Genomic DNA, 17,114 nt, shown 5'->3' on the forward strand with positions numbered 1-17,114 from the left:
TTACCTTTCTTTCTTTCTTTTTCTTGCATGTCACAGTCAAGAGTGTGCTTATGCTTTAAATCTACACATAGTATCGCACAACACCATGATAAGTCCACGGATTGCTTGTTATGCACTTGCACTCACTTATTTCTCATGGGCACTTTGAAATGCCAAGTGTTTTTGTCTTCATTGTTATATCTTTCTTACTTGTTGGTCCACACAACTGGGTTGCTCGCAGACCAAGCCTTCACCAACATGGGTCAACCAATGCGTCAGTGGTTACATTGGAAATATTAGTTCACATGATCAAGCCCATGCATCGTTAGTGTAGGAGTAGGAGTAGTGTTTGCTTTCAGTTGGTTTGCTTGCATGCTTGTTTGCTCACTTGCTTTGTTTGTTTGTCCACTTGCTTGTTTTCTTATTGGCTTTGCTTTCGCTTTTTCTTCTTCTCTTGCTTTGCTTTGTTTGTTTGTTTGCTTTTTCATCCATAGGTTAGTTTCACATGAAACCATGTATGACTCTTGAAACAAGCTGGGTAAAGTACAAGAGGCCTTTTGCAGCTATCACTACTTGGTTATCTGTCATCCTGCCTCTGTATGAAGAACTTGTTACTTTTAGTCCATGATACGTCGATGGAAAATACGTATTGTTCGAAGTGAACCTTGGTGAAAACACAACACTTGCATGCTAACTAGTATCACCTACTCTAGTCAGTTGTTTTTGGGTTAACCCTTGTCAGCTCAGTCAAGTAGAGTAAGGTGAGGGGGGAAAACTTAATAGGCACGTCAGAGGTATAATAAAATACTTATTTACTAGAAAAACCTCTTCTTCTCTCAATAAGTTGGGATCCCTCTTCCACCTCTGAAATGACTAAGTGATATGCACAGTTACGAAAATAAAATAAAAAATGAAAAAAGTGAAAAAAGTTTGAAAAAGATGAAAAACGAATAAGGTGAAAGAAGAGAAGGGATTACTGTGCAGAGAGGTGATTCAAGTAACTCCGCTGGGGTACTGACTAGGCTTTTTGGCAGCAGAGCCATGCTTTTTTTCCTATGTGACTCCATCGGGGTACTATCCAGGCTTGCTGGCAGCAGAGCAATACCAGAGATGAAACTAAGACTCTGACGACTATAATTCTTGTGCATCAATATACCCCTCAACCCCAATCGAAACAACTGTGTTGACTTGGCTTGGAATGTGTGACAATCAACCAAGATCTTGGCGGATGATACATCTTACAATCAAGCTAGTGTGAAACCAAGACAAGTTGAGAACTGAACAATACTTCTAGAGGTGTTAGACTTTATTTTCACAAATAAGGTCCATTTAGAGAGCTGGAGTTTTACCAGTGTGTCACCAAGTGTTGTATTAGCTACAACCACCCTCCAAAAAGTTTCCTTAGCATTGTTTTGGAGCCTCCCTACCAATCTTCATAGCAACATGTCTTGCTTTGTCAAGTGCAGAAGCTCCAGTGATTTTCTTTCAGAAAGAAAACCTATCGATCAAACCTTGATGCATTCCCCTCACATGTCATTCATCTAGACTTGGTCTAGTAGCAGGTTGAGCAACTGCTTCAAGAATTTTTACAAATCTGGAGGGAAACCAGCCTTCCCTCCATAAATTGTGCAATCCTGACTGGCAGCCTGCTAGGCTCGAAAATTGCACAATTCTATTGAGCAAGATTCACACATAAAATTACACAATCCTTCTCAACTGGTTGCTTAGCCCAGAATTTGCACAAATCTGGGTAGAATTCAACTGCTCTTCCTAGAAATTGCGCAAATATTTTGAGTAGCCAACCCATCTCCTAGCCATAAATGCGCATTTTCTCCCAGTAGTTGAGAAACCTCTTGCACGTGCAACTGAGTTGATCGGTTCCCTCTGATACCGAGCAAAACATATTTACATGCATGGGATACTTCTCCCAAGGCAACATACAAAGAAATCCCTTGTTTCAAGGATCTATTTTTGGTAGTTGGAGATTACATGCAAGGATCATTTCAGAAACCTCCCACCAAGTGTCGCTTTCCCTAGATTTGTGACATGTGCATCACAACCTCGATTTTATCAAAACTCATCAACTAGACATTGTAGAGCTCATTCCTCACATCAATCTTATAGCTATGACATCCCACATCATATCTAGGTGTTGTCGGCACATTCAACTCAACTCTTTTGGGGTAAGCCAGCTTTCCATGTCTTGTGTTGCATTTATGGTGCTTTTTGTGTTTCAATTCGTATGAACGTTGTCTTCTTGATCTCAGTGAGAACTTGCTATCATTTTGATACATACTAGCTTCCACTAGCACCATTTCAATTTTCGTTAACTTCTCACTGTTGTCCCATGCATGAAACTGTTTTTCATGAATGGTCATTGATTTGGTGACTTGCCTCACCCACATGCATGTTGTTCCATTTTCTAAATCTGTCATTCACCATTTGCAGGCTTGATCATTCACTTATTCTTACACTTAGTATTGCCATGTATTCGCATTCACATTCACTTTCAGTTGCCCATCGCCAAGTCTAGGCAACCTTGGCCTGGACTTTTCCTTCAGCGAGACAGCATTACACAATGCAAGGAATGAAGGCTCTATCTTCCTCTCTAGAAATGCACATTCTACGTAGGCACTCCCCTCCCAAACTATTTTATGCATTTTTGAGGGGCAATGATTGTTGGCCCAGAAAATTACATAATGCAGTCACTGAGCTTGTAACCATTGCCACCTGAGATTGCGCATTGAGAAATTCCAGAAGTTAGCAGCCAGACTGGACTGTGAATTGCATAATTCCAGTAGTCAGCCAACCTCCCAATAGCCCATACTATTCCCTACACAATCTCACTAGTCAGTCTCCTAACCTCACGGTGGAAATTGCGTAACCTTCATGATCAGTCACACAGGTATGTTTCGAGTTAGTTCTCAAGTTCATTTTGGTTTTCAACTAATAGATTGCTTGCCATGAGTGTTACCATATCTCCAGGTATCATAGGCATTCATCTGCCTCTTAGTAGTATAGGTACAATGGTTTCCAGGAGAGTAGAGTTGAAGACACCATTCAGAGCACACTTAGAGATGTATTCATTCAAGTGTCTATGGACTTTCCTAACCACAAAGACATCAAGTTGTTCATAGAAAAGGACATCAAGATATGATGGTGGTAACATCACAACAAGAAGCATCATAAACAACAGCTGAAAGTAGCATACTGGATGCAATGAATGCAAGAGGAAGATTGTTGACAACACAAAAGCGGAACAAAGTTGCAAGCTCAAGCAGATACACTTGTGAATGAAAGCAACTTTGGAGACTCAGGCTATGAGGTGATGGTGTGACATGGAGATCATGTGAATACAAAGAAAAAAATAGAGAATGAGTTTCATCTATTGAAGTAGCAACTCAAGGAAGAACATGAGCTGCATAGACAAGCGAATGAGTTGCAACAAGAATAGGTATAGTCATGAACCTGTACAAGTTAGAGATCCATCCCAGCAGCTGGCATGGAGCAAACATGGTTAGTAGTGTCATTGATCACATGCAAGGGAATGCATAAACATGCATGACATTGTGTGCATGCATGCGATCCCACCCATTCATCACACTCACCAAGGTGAAGACAAGAAGAAAGTCTGACTGGAACTGAACATGTAGTTGACAGTTGATGCAATGACCACCAGGACACACTAGAAGATCAACACGGACACTATGCATTAGTTTGTTTCTATTTCATCCACACCCAAAAATATCATATGATGCTAGTAGACGAGTCAGATGGAGGAGCCATACTAATGCACTCAGATGCAACAGAGGCAAGAGTTCGCTTCAGCAAGATGTCACTGTTTAGCGCATACACACCATCATGGATGACCAAGCTTGGCATCATCTCACCACCTTCACCATCACAAGCATGTCAAAGAGTTTGTCTCACCACAACGGACTGAGTGTCAATGATGTCTTGCATGGCTTGCTCAAGCCATTTTGTCTCACATGAGCATATGTGCATTGTAATGTAATGTCTTGTCAAGTGGAAGTTCAAGTGTTGATAGTTGGATGTAACATTCATAGATTAGATGAAGAGTCATGAGGGTAGATGAAATTTCACAAACGGGAATTTCAAGGGTCACCCCACCCTTTACTATAAATAGAACCTCATAACTCATTGTAAAGGCTTTTGGTTATCCAAGCTTCCAATAACATTTTCTTGGAGAGAGCTTGGACAGTATTGTAACGAGCATTGGCTTCTCCACTGTGCAAAGCTAATACATCTCTTTGGAGGAGCAAGTGGTTGTGGCTGTAACGTTCCACTATTGGAACTAGTGGATGGACATGGATGTATTGTATGACTGGAACTTACACTTCTTAATATAATAGAGCCAACACTTTTCATGCATATGTTGTATTTTGTTCTATGCTATCTAGTTTACTCTAAATGATATATGTATTGTTTGATTACGCATGCATGTATGGAGTATTATGTATAAGTATGTATGAATATTTCTTCAATGTGTTGTTGGTTTAACCATCACTTTGGATTGCTTGCTAACTTTCTTTCCAACCTGTGATGCATCTTCACTCGTGTGCTCCCTTCCAAGCTGAGTACTATTACAGGTTTCTAAGTGGCACACTCACCTCACCCTCAATGTGTTAGAACCTCTCATGCACCTTCTTTGTCTTACTGCAGCTATCACACCCTTGCTACCAATAGGGTTATCTTACTTGCCTCTGTGCAAAATCGTGGTCAAGGCATTACCGTACGACCCACTGCTAGGACTCCTACACCAAACGGTCTAAGGTCTAATTGAGATTTCTTACTGGGGATATCCGTTGACATGTTGGTAGGTCTAGCACCCTCAACACCCTCCAAAAGTTGTCCACAAATTTTCTTTCAACTGTCCACATTGAACTTGATCAAAGTCTTGACTTAGAGTTGTATTAGGGCCAAATTTAGGGCTTCTTTACTATCCCAAAAATCTCAGCCTTCACCACATAATAGACTTTGATTTAAACTCTGAATGTGCTCATCTATTATCAAAGACAAGGCTTGAGCTTCACCATTAGAATGGGCTCGGACTTCATCATAGAAAAGACTTGGAATTTATTTTAGATAAGATTGGAATTCACAAATTCCATAGAGATGGTGTTCCACTGGAGACTTGTTCAAGTCTTAACCTAGTGACCATAAGGTTTCAATACAAGCTATAAAATGAGAAGAGCTATCATCTGTTGTAGGTGGAGAGAGCCAATAGATTACCTCCAATTCGTACAAAATATATTCTTCTTGGTCAAATACTTTTGCCTCTATGATGGCACCATCTATAGGGATACCCATGATCTATTATACATCCTCTAGTGTAGGTGTCATATTTCCGTACGGGAACACAAATGTCACTATTACATGAAGAGTGTATTTAAGGCATTTGTTTAAGATGAAATAATCATTTTGTTTTAAAATTATCATTTCATCTTAACTATTTATACCTATTCAATTTTTTTTTAATAATTTTAAAGTAAAGTGGTATCGCGCGCATAACTAAACCTTTATGCATTGTATGGCTTGTATTTTTTGTGACTTTTGCATCTGGAGGGGGGAGTATGTGGAAATTGAGCCCTAAATATCCTCTTGATGTATCTAGGCTGAGTCTAGAGTGATGGAAAGATTGGGGATCTGCCCTTGATGGATCCAAGTTGAGCAACATTATGGGGAGATTGGGGATTTGACCTCCATATTTCAACATATATTCTCTCCTGGCTGATTTTTGTGATAAAGTCATCGAAAATGAGTCCAAGGTGTCGAAGATTGCAAAGGAGACCACAAATCTTGAACAAAATATTTTTTCCATAATTTTAAGTGGCAAAGGGGACAAATTGAAACCTAATTCTTGTAATGTGGTTGAGGTTGGGGGACATCACTCTTGTGTTTCCAAAACGAAGAAGATGGAATCTGGCTACCATGTATGTAAATGGCACATCCATATGATGCTTTATGATGAGGAAAAGGGTTTTCACCTTGAGTACATCTATGAAAATGATTTCCAACATCTTGGGGAACATGAAAAATGCAAGGCTAAGAAGGATTCTTAAAATTCAATTTTGTAGAAGTAACTTGAGAAAGTCGACGAGGTCAATGTTGGGATTTTATGCAAAAATATTCCTCTGGCCTCCAAGCAATGAATTGAAATGTTTATTTTGACCATGGATGTCTAGTAAGGTTTTATATATATCATGGGTCTATCTACTAGGATTTATTTCAAGTTTGGCTGCTATGGTTTTCAATTGGAAGACGCTTTAGATGGAAACTCTCCATGGAAATTGTTGAATAAAAGAAACCTTCCTACTTAATGTTGGAACTAAGGAATTGATTAGGGGGGGGGTGGTGGGGGTGAATCAGTAATTTAAGAAACTCTTTATTTTAATTTCTTACTTTGCTTATAGTTCCTTCTTATGTCTTATGCTCTTTCATATGTAAATCATTCATTCGTGAAGCAGTAAAGTGGTAAACTTTCAGAGCACATACTCAAACAACAATCTCATGATTAGCATACATTTGACACAATATTTTCACGTGGAAACCCAGAGGTAAAAAACCACCAATTTTGTTGTTTGTTTTATGATGTAATTTAAGCAATGACTTAATTACATTTGTTTGTTTCTGAGCACCCACTCATTGGAGGCACCAAACCCCTTTGTTTAGCAAGCAGCAACTTGCCAAGAGCCATCAACCTCCTTTGTTTAGAAAGCACCAACTTTCCAAGAGGAATCAACCTTGTTTGTTTAGCAAGAACCAACTTGCCAAGAGGCACCAACCTCTTAAGTGTGTAGACACCAACCTGTCACTGCCATTGTTTTACTATTTCATACAATTTTCAAACTGAAAACATAGGCATACAAAATACAAGTAAAATACCAACTTAAAGGCTGTCCGCAGATTCAACTTTTGCACTCTTCTTTTAGAACACTTGTGGTAGTCTTCCTCTTGCTACTCACTTCAACACTTGCTTTGTGTTCTTCCTTCTCTAATCAGAAATATCCACTATTTCACTACAACACTACCCTTACAACACTCTACTCTAATGCTCATCTCACTGCTCTACTCTTTTCCAAGTATGCCTACACACCCCATTATCTCAATGGAGGTTCACCCTTTTATTCTTGTGCTACTCTTGGCTCAATGTAGTCACTGTCATTATAAATTTTGACCACACATGTACCCTAGGCATGGCACCCCATTCTTATGTTGATTTACGCTAACTACAGTTCAGTCATTGCATTAAACTGATAAGGGTGGGTGATGATCACTTCTCTATCATACAACTAACTCTCCATGTTGTGTATTAACTTTCAAACCTCTTACATATTTCATAGAGGTTACCCATGCTTCTTTATGGCTCATAGAGATCTACATGTACACCGTAATGGCACCTTTGTTCTTCATTAATATTTATAATATGTGCACGGGAGGTCTTCAGCCATCAACCTTACTGATCTACATTCAAAGCCACAATTGTTGATTCATACATCTTTAATACACCTTTGTACTATTGTTATATCAGTAGTTTTACACTGCATAACACCATTGGAGCATTTTTAAATCTACGCTTTTACACATAAAAGCCATACAAAACAGTGGGGTCAGATCATCCTTAGCCCCTTTCATATAAGCTCCTTTTTCTCGTTTTTGTTCATAGGACCGAGGGCAATGACCGATGGCTTAGACTTGAGGTGCTAGGTCCTTTAGACTCTGCAGGGGGCCTTACTTCTTGTGTTAAAGTGCTGCACCATTGGTTTTCTTCCTTTCTTCCAAACCAAGTGCTAACACTATCAAAGCCCCTTATCATCATTTTCCATCTATTACACTTTTTCTAGCCATCAAGGATTGCTAATCATCGATTTCCTATAGGGGATAGGCACCCTATACTAATCCCTAGCCCTTGGTTTCCTTAGGACACATCAACCACCTTCTTTCCTACATATTGGAGGAATTACACTGCATCACATGAACCAACCATCCCAATCCTTCGATCATTGATTATCGAAGTGATGTCATCTTATGCCACATAGCATCTTCAGACCAGTGACATGTGTCACTCAGATATGACCCATTAGGCCATCCATAAACAGTGAAACATCCTACCACGTGTCCCTCCATACTGTGACATCATGTTGACATAAGAGGCCATGGGTCCCTTATCAGAACCAATCAGATACCTCCATGTGTCCTCCTTGAGGAGAGAGAAAGAGGCCCGCCTTCTTGGTTTTGTAGCAATTTTCTTTGTAAAAACATTTTTGGCTCTCCCGATGATTTAACAGTGGAGGCCTCAATTGACGTTCACTAATCAACGAATTCCAACGGATGTGACATATGAAACCATTGATCTTCAATTCTCCGATCCATCATTGTGAATCGATACACCTCTGCACTGATTGTCGGGACCTCCGATATGCAATATCACATATCACAACTTCTTGTTGTGCTGCACCACTAATTCTCCATCCTCCAATCTCAGATTGCGATTTGTTGGGACCTCTGATTGGACACGTGTCATGCGAACATTGGAGTTTCTCTTTTAAAGAGGCATAACTTCAACTGGCTCTAACTTTCGAACCACAAGTCCATTTCTCGACTTCCACATATTGTTGGAAATATTATTTTTATCTCTAACCAATGGAGGGGAGTTGATTGATCGTTGAGCCCATATTTTTCCTCAAATAGGGTTCAAAAGTCTCTAGAAGCCTGGGAACACAACCACCAAGGCATGAAGCTAAATTATCAGCGACGTTGACATCAGTGCCAACACTTACACAGCCACATAGCCAACCACCTTCATACCATCAAATGTCCAACAATCTCCACCTTTGGCATTGATGGAAACACTACAGACTCCCCCTCAGCTTGGCATAATTTTCTCTAATGCCAAATTTCTCCCCCTTTGACATCAGTGGTAAAGAAAGCTTCACATGTACTCCCCCTAAAACAATGCAACATACTCTCCTATGTATTCCTCTTGCTATGTAGCTTCCACCACCTACCAAAGAGAGATCATTTGGAGGGAGGAGTCACAACTCCTATCTTCTGCGTGAGATACTCAAATGGTTCTCTTGCAAGTGGTCTGGTAAATATATCAATCATTTGATATTTAGTGGGAACATATACACATTTAATAATGTTGATTGCAACTTGTTCCCTCAAGAAATGAAACTTGATGGGAATATGCTTGGTTTTTTAATGCATGACTTATTTTTTGAGATGTTGATTGCACTAGTGTTGTCACACGTTATTGGAATGGGATTAGAAAACTCTACCTGTATATCCTTTAAGGTCTGCTTCATCCAGATTCCAAATAATTTGTGTACAGAAAGTTGTAGCAGTAATATATTATGCTTCAGGAGTCGATAGAGAGATGGAGCCTTGTTTCTTACTAACCCACGATACCAAGCAATCACCCAAAAATAAGGTTGCACATGAAGTACTTTTCCTGTCATCAAGACTTCCAACCCAATTTGCATCTTTGTAGGCCTTTAAACTGAAGTATTCACTCCTAACATACCACAGACCATATTCAATAGTACCTTGAAGATATTTGAAAATCCCCTTAACATCTACCACATGAATTTCTCACTGATAGGCCTGAAATCTTGCCACAACTCCCACAACTTTCATGGTATCTGGCCCTGAAGCTATCAGATACAGTAAGCTTCCTATCATTGATCTTTATTCAGTCTGATTTACATGTGGTGTTGCATCTTCCTTGCACAATTTACAGCTTGTAGTCATGGGTGTGTTGATCAGTTTTCAGTCTTCCATTCCAAACTTCTTCAAAGTTTCCTTGAGGTATTTGGATAGAGATATAAAAACTCCTTGTTGAGACTGAGTATTTTGCAGACCCAAGACGAAGGGCAACTCACCAATCATTGACATTTCATACTTTTTTTGCATACAGTTTGCAAATCGATGGCCCAAATTCTCCACATCGTTGCCAAATATGATTTCATCCACGTATCGCACCACTATCAGAAAATGATCATCTTCATATTTTACATAGAGATTTTTGTCAACTGAGCCTTTCTTAAAACCTTGTTGTTGGAGATACTTATCCAGCCTTTCATACTAGGCTCTAGGGGCCTATTTCAAACCATACAAAGCCTTCTTTAATTTGCATACAAGCCCTTCATCAAAGGAGAGCATAAAACCTTCAGGTTGCTCAATGTAAACCTCCTCTTCTAAGTCTCCATTGAGAAAGGCAAACTTTACATCCATCTAATAAAATTTGATGTTCTTGTGAATGGAAAGAGCAAGGAAGATTCTTATGGCTTCTAGTCAGGCTACTGGTGCAAAGGTTTCTTCAAATTCTACCCCTTCTATCTGGGCATACCCTTTGCAAACCAACTGAGCTTTGTTCCTAATTACTTGACCTTTTTCATTCAACTTATTCTTGAAAACCTTCTAAGTCTCCATTGAGAAAGGAAAACTTTACATCCATCTAATAAAATTTGATGTTCTTGTGAATGGAAAGAGCAAGGAAGATTCTTATGGATTCTAGTCAGGCTACTGGTGCAAAGGTTTCTTTAAATTCTACCCCTTCTATCTGGGCATAGCCTTTGCAAACCAACTGAGCTTTGTTCCTGATTACTTGACCTTTTTCATTCAGCTTATTCTTGAAAACCTACTTGGTTCCAATAACATTTTTCTCTTTTAGTCTTGGGACAAGCTCCCATGTGTCATTATTTTCAATTTGGTCTAGCTCTTCATTCATGGATTTCACCAAGAACTTATCTTCCCTTGCTTGATAGAGATTTTGGGTTTTATTTGTGATAGTAGAGCCAAATTCGCATGTTTTTTATTTCCTACAAGTCTCCTTCTGGTCTGGAAACCCTTTCTTTGATCTCAAAAAATCTGACTCTCAAGGTGTTCCTTTTGCACATACCTCAAAGGTGTTCTTGACCTTGAAGATGTGCTTGCTTCCTCACCTTCATTGTCTGAATTTGGTTCATTCAGATCTGCGTCCCTCAACTCTGGATTCTCTTCATCATCTGATTCCAAGTTTCTTTCGGAGGGTTCAGGTTGTGAGCCTACTTCATCAACCATTATGTCAATTCAGTCTTCTATCTTCCTTGTCCTCTTGTTGTAGAATTTGTACCCTTTTCCGTGAATGTAGCATCCAAGCAGTATTCCTTCATCAACACTTAATTCAAGCTTCCCAAGGTTATTTTCATTTCTTTTAATGAAGCACTTTCTCCCAAACACCTTGAGGTGTTTAAGTAATGCAGATCTACCCTTCCATAACTCATATGGAGTTTTTTCACTGTCATGCATGCCTAAGATGAGTTTTATTTGGCAAGTATACTCCCACCTGAGCTGCTTCTCCCCAGAAGTGGTGAGCCACTCCTGCCTCATATAACATCGCTCTGGCCATTTCCTGGATTATTCGACTCTTCCTCTCCACAACTCCATTTTGCTGAGGAATTTTGGACATTGATAACTTCCTTCTAATACCTTTCTCTTCACATAATTCTTCAAAGTCTTTTGAGGTGAAGTCTCCCCCTCTGTTTGATCTCAAGCATTTTATCTTCAAATCTTTCTCATTTTCTACCTAAGCCTTAAACTTCTTGAAGTGCTCAAATTCTTTCGACTTTTCTTTTAGGAGGAGAATCCAGCAACCCTTGTGTAATCATCAATGAACAGTAGGAAGTACCTTTCTCCTTTTGATATTTTTGTTCTTGTGGGGCCACATATATCTATGTGAATAATCTCCAATGGTGTGGATTAGGAGGACTCTTTCTTTTTGAAATGAGTCCTAGTCTTCTTGCCAAACTGACATGACTTGTAGATGGTGTTATTAGGCCTTGAAAATCTAGGTAATCTTTTTACCGTGCCTATCTTGATTATCCTTATCAAGCTATCAAAATTAATGCGTCTGAGCCTCTTATGCCATAGTCGTGCTTTATTGGTTTTGCTCAAGTAACAACTAACCCTTGAGTCATCAAACACATAAATGTTATTGTGAGTCTTGATTGCCTTTCCCACTAGTTTTCCATTTTTTATATTTAGGATCTCAAAATCTTTAGATCGGAATGTCACATCATAGTCGTTGTCACACATTTGGCTAAAACTTAGCAGATTTTGTTTGAGGCCTTCCACATACAACACATTTTGTGATTTTGTCTTCTGATGAAGACCGACCATTCCTTTTCCTTTGATTCTTGCTGGAGAATTGTTGCCAAAGGTGACATTTCCTCCTCTGTCTTTTTCTTTTAGTCATAGAAACTTGTTGTTTTCTCCAGTCATGTTTTTGGAACAACCACTGTCTACATACCATTTGTTTTCTTTATCATGCATTGATAAGACAAGCCCACATAGCATGCTCTTTTTGGTCTTTTGTTTCAATCTTCTTTTATCCTTTTATATGTGAGTCTTTATGTCAGTTTGAGATTTATATAGGTATTAAAACCTTCTTCTACACTCGTTTGCCTTGTGCCCAAAATTATTACATTTAAAAAATTCGACATCACTTTGTAGGGGAGTGCAGGCATTCTGATTCCTAAAAGAGGAATCTTGTGACTTATCATTCTAGAGTGAATTAAACCTGAGATTTTCATCTCTTTAAACTTTGACACTTCTACAATTAATGGCTTTGTGTCCAAATATATGACACTTGTAGCAATGACCATAAAATAAGTAGGAACGCCTATTATCAAAAACATTATGAGGTTTAGTAGAGAAATACCTTGGTCAATTGTTTGTTTGACTTGTCCTCCATTGACAGTCTCCTCTTTGTTTGACTACTCTTTTGTCTTCATGAACTCTTTCATGATGATTCCTCCTATGACTCTGTGGTTCTTCAACTCCTGCAGACCTAAATTTTATCTTCTTCTTCCCAAAAGAATATTATTTATGTTACTTTGAGTACCCCAGTCCGGTTTTGATTCCCGAGGGCCTTTGATAACTCAGAATCTGATTTATTCTTCTAGTCCCTTCAGCAAATCTCTCACTTAGACCCTTCTCGGTCTTTTCTTTCTCAAGGTCATTTCTTAGAGAGACCACCTCTGCTTCAAGATACTAACATTTTTCTTCCCATTCTTGAATCATATCTTGAAGTACCTCTTCTTTTTGTCTGGCTTCCTCCAGCTCAACCTTTAAAGACAGAAAATCATCTTTGCATATTTTTGAGGTCGTTTCCTTTTTCAACTTGAGCAACTCATGTTTCAACTGCTTGTTCTCCTCTTCTAGCATCTCACTATTTCATTGTTCTCCTTTTAGCAGAAGAGATCAACTATCCTTGCTCCTGATAGTCTCTTCAAGTTTTTATTTTTGTTATGAAAAATCCTCATTATCTGAGTTATACATTCCTTCTTCTGCATGCTACAATTGTTCCTTCAACTGCTTGTTTGTCTTCCTTGCTTTCATCAACTCATTAAGGGCATTGATGAGGTATCCCTCAAGCTCTACCAATCCTTCCTCTTTAGAGTCCATTAGACCTTGTTTCTTGGAGTCTATTTCGAGGGCGATAATAAGATATCCATTTGAATCATTTTCCAATGAGTCTTCACAATATGATTATGGGTCTGAACTATCCTCTTTGGAATAGAAGCCCTTCTTCTTGTAGGGTTTCTTATTTTGAAATGTCTTGGACTTATTTCTAAATTTCATACCTTCTTCTCTTTCAATCCCCTCTTTGAAAGGGCATTTGGAAGAGAAATGTCCAACTCTTCCACAGTGGAAACACTTAAAGGGTAGCTTCCCTTTATATTTACCAGAGCCACACTTCAATTTTTTGGCTAGTTGAGCCAGATCCCGATCAAACTCACTGTTAGAGAACCCTTGATGAACTTTGTGTTCCTTGCCCTTATTGGATACTCTAAATGCAACTTCCTTTGGTTCATAATTCTCCATTCCTACTCTCATCTCATAGGCAGTGAGCGTACCATGTAGCTAATCCATCTTGAGATCCTTTAGGTTGACCATTTCCTCTATAACTGAAATTTTAGGATTAAATCTCATGGGTAGAGATCTTAATACCTTTTGAATTATCAACTCTTCCTTGACTTCCTCACCAAGTCCCCTAATCATATTAACCACCTCATCAACTCTGAGGAGGTATTCAACTATGCTCTCATTCTCAGTCATCTTCAAGCTTTCAAACCTCATTTTGAAGGTCTAAAGTTTTTCTTGATTTACTTTTTCATCTCCTTCATGACATTGGTTAAGATTCTCCCACACTTCAAAAGAAGACTTATAATGCATGACTTTCACAAGTTTTGACTAACTGAGACCAACAAGAATGGCATGCTTGGCTTTACCATTGCCTAGATACAGTTTCTGACCATATGCATCTGTGGGGGGAATATCTGGGACATTGTAGTTTACTAATATTGAGGTCCAAACATCTACCCCTAGGGACATAAGATATGCCTCCATTCTTACTTTCCAAAAGGCATAATCGACTCCATCAAACATCGGTACCCTACTCGAGCAAACTTCTTGACTCTTTTGCCTATTCATAATTCCTTAAGGATCTACCTTTCAGTGGTTAAATTGTTACTGAAGGAACCTTGCTCTAACAACAATTGTTGGAATTAAGGAATCGCTTGGGGGGGGGGGGTGAACCAGTAATTTAAGAAACTCTTTATTTTCATTTCTTATTGTGCTTATAGTTCCTTCTTATGTCTTATGTTATTTCCTATGTAACGAATTCATTCATGAAGCAGTAAAGTGATAAACTTTTAGAACACATACTCAAACAATAATATCATGGTCAACATACATTTGACACAATATTTTCATGTGGAAACTCGGAGGGAAAAAACCATCAATTTTTTTGTTTGTTTTATGATGTAATGTAACCACCAACTTAATTACATATGTTTTTTTGTGAGCACCCACTCACTGGAGGCACCAGGCCCCTTTGTTTAGCAAGCATCAACTTGCCAAGAGGCATCAACCTCTTTTTTTTTAGCAAGAACCAACTTGCCAAGAGGCATCAACCTCGTTTGTTTAGCAAGCACCAACTTTCCAAGATGCACCAACCTATTTTTCTTAGCAAGCACCAACTTGCCTAAAGGCACCAACCTATCACTGCCACTCTTTTAATATTTCATACAATTTTCAAATTGAAAACATAGGCATACAAAATACAAGTAAAATACCAACTTAATGGTTGTCTGCAGATTCAACTTCTACACTTTTCTTTCTAAACACTTGTGGAATTCTTCCTCTTATTTCTCACTGAAACACTTGCTATGTGCTCTTGTTTCTCTACTCAGGGCTCTCCATTGTTTCACTATAGCAGTACCCTTGCAACCCTATGCTCTGATGCTCAGCTCACTACTCTACTCCTTCGCAAGTATGCTCACACACCCCAATAGCTCAATGGAGGTTCATACTTTTGTTCCTATGCTTCTCTTGGCTCGATGTAGTCATTTTCATCATCAATTATGCCCATGCATGTACCCTAGGCATGGAACCCCATGCTTCTGTTGATTTACTAACTCCAGTTCTATTGGGTCCCTATAATACTAGTGATTACCCCATTACTATTGTAGTTGTACCCCTTATTAATATTATTGTGCCCCTATTGTTCCCATACTATTATTACTGTGCCCCATAGAATCCCTCTATTGTTATTTTTGTGGCTTTATATTATTATTGTTAGGTTGGCTGGGTTATATTGTGACTCCTTAGACTCCTATATATAGAAAGGAGGTTTTGTCATTTGAATCATACAATAATTGTTCATTTACATAATGTAAAGGAGGTTGCCCCCTCGAAGAGGCTGAATTTTAAGGCGTTGATCTATCTTTTCTATCTTTTTCTTGAGCTGGTTTCATAACATTTGGTATCAGAGCTTTGGATTCTAGGGTTTCGCTGCTCCAAACAGGTCATCGTGGAATTTTCGCTATAATGTTTTTTCTGTGACGTTTCAAAAGCTAAAAAGAAAACCCATTTGAGAAGACGTCGCTTTGAAGCTTGGGTCCAAAGTTCAGATTTTTTTGTGCTATATTTGCGGAGATATGATTGGAGGAAGTTGGTATTTTTGGAGACTCCTGAATTACATTCCAAATAGGTGACCTGGGAAAAATCATCATAACCGTCTCTCTGAGCATCGGATTGAAATTTTGTAAGAAGCTACAGAAAGAGAACAGATTGTAGTTTCTTGTATATATTTTTCAGAGCCAAAGGTCAAAACAGGGACACGTGGCACGTCGTACAAGTTCGCTCTACTGAATTAGTCTATAATCCGGTCACTGTGGGAGATTTGGCATAACTCTTCATTGGAGAATCCAATTGGGGTCAGACTGGTGGCATTGGAAAGAGGACATAGAGCGCTACCACAAGTCTAAATTTTAGAATTGGATGATCCGAAATTACAGAGATACATCAGAGGCAATATCGAGCTCCTACAAAGTGAAAAAAAGTGTGTAGATTTTTTAAATTTTTGCTTAAGTTTGGTTTGAAAAATTATTTTGAAGGAATTCAAAGGGCATAGTAGAGCATTAGTATTGGTAACTGATGCCCCGAGCAAAGAAAATGCAAACACCTAGTAAGCAATCCGAAAGCTCTAGCATGACTCATGAAGAAGAGGAAGAAATGCTACATGATATATCAAAATTACACGACCAAGTGCAACAAATTTCACTCTCACAAAAGCTAACAGAAGCTAAGATAAATGGAGTGGAATATAAGATAAAGGGTGTGGAAGCCAAGATTGACAATTTGAAGATAGATTTGAAGGCAGATTTGACAAATTTTCTACAAGAAATACTTACTAATGGTGAAAGGGGAGGAAAGGAAACTCATGATGCAAACAAAGGAAATGTTAATCATGATTTCATAGACTCTAATGTTGGATCGAAGACGCACCATATTCCAAAAATCGATATGAGGAAGTTTGATGGCAAGGATCCCGCAATATGGATATTACAGATGGAGCAATCTTTCGATCTCAATAATGTGCAAAACACACAAAAGATACGTATTACAACTTTATATTTGCAACCAAATCAGTTTGTATGGTATCAATGGATTTTCTCTCGTGAACAATTTATCAGTTGGGAAATTTTTACAGAAGAATCGATAGCACATTATGAGGATACAAAAAGCAACACTTTTTTTAGCCAATTGATAAGTCTCAAACAAAA

The sequence above is a fragment of the Pinus tabuliformis genome, chromosome 3_2 (assembly GCF_031772625.1).
Source record: "Pinus tabuliformis cultivar Carrire ecotype Pingquan chromosome 3_2, CPIR1, whole genome shotgun sequence".
In the NCBI taxonomy this organism is placed as follows: Eukaryota; Viridiplantae; Streptophyta; class Pinopsida; order Pinales; family Pinaceae; genus Pinus; species Pinus tabuliformis.